Genomic DNA, 459 nt, shown 5'->3' with positions numbered 1-459 from the left:
GTACTGAATACATTAATCAATAAAAGTCATTGGTCTTTAACCACAGTTAAAGCATATGTAGGACCATCCAGATGTTTTTGTCCATTGATAAACCATTGTTTTTGTCATTAACAGGCACATTGAACTGAATATCCATTTTTTTTTTTTAAGTGAGTTTATCGCTGGAATCTATATAAAATGCATCAAAACCACTATCAATTAATTACACACACTTGCTTTTTGGTAAAACACAATTTGCGTTGAGGGTTGAGAGAAAGTCATTAAAATGATTGAAAGATTGCACTTGGGTTATCTGAGTGCTGTTCATAAGTATGTTCAGTCCAAAATGATAACCGTGCCAGCTGTGCTCAAATTGTAACAATCAAAAAACACAAACAACATTTGGTACTTTGCTTTGAGTGCCAACATAGCATAACATCTCTGGTGTGCTTTCATTTTTAGAGCCGAGGGAAGGGCATT

This window comes from Xyrauchen texanus, chromosome 9 (assembly GCF_025860055.1).
Source record: "Xyrauchen texanus isolate HMW12.3.18 chromosome 9, RBS_HiC_50CHRs, whole genome shotgun sequence".
Lineage (NCBI taxonomy): Eukaryota > Metazoa > Chordata > Actinopteri > Cypriniformes > Catostomidae > Xyrauchen > Xyrauchen texanus.
Note: the sequence above shows the minus strand (reverse complement) of the source record.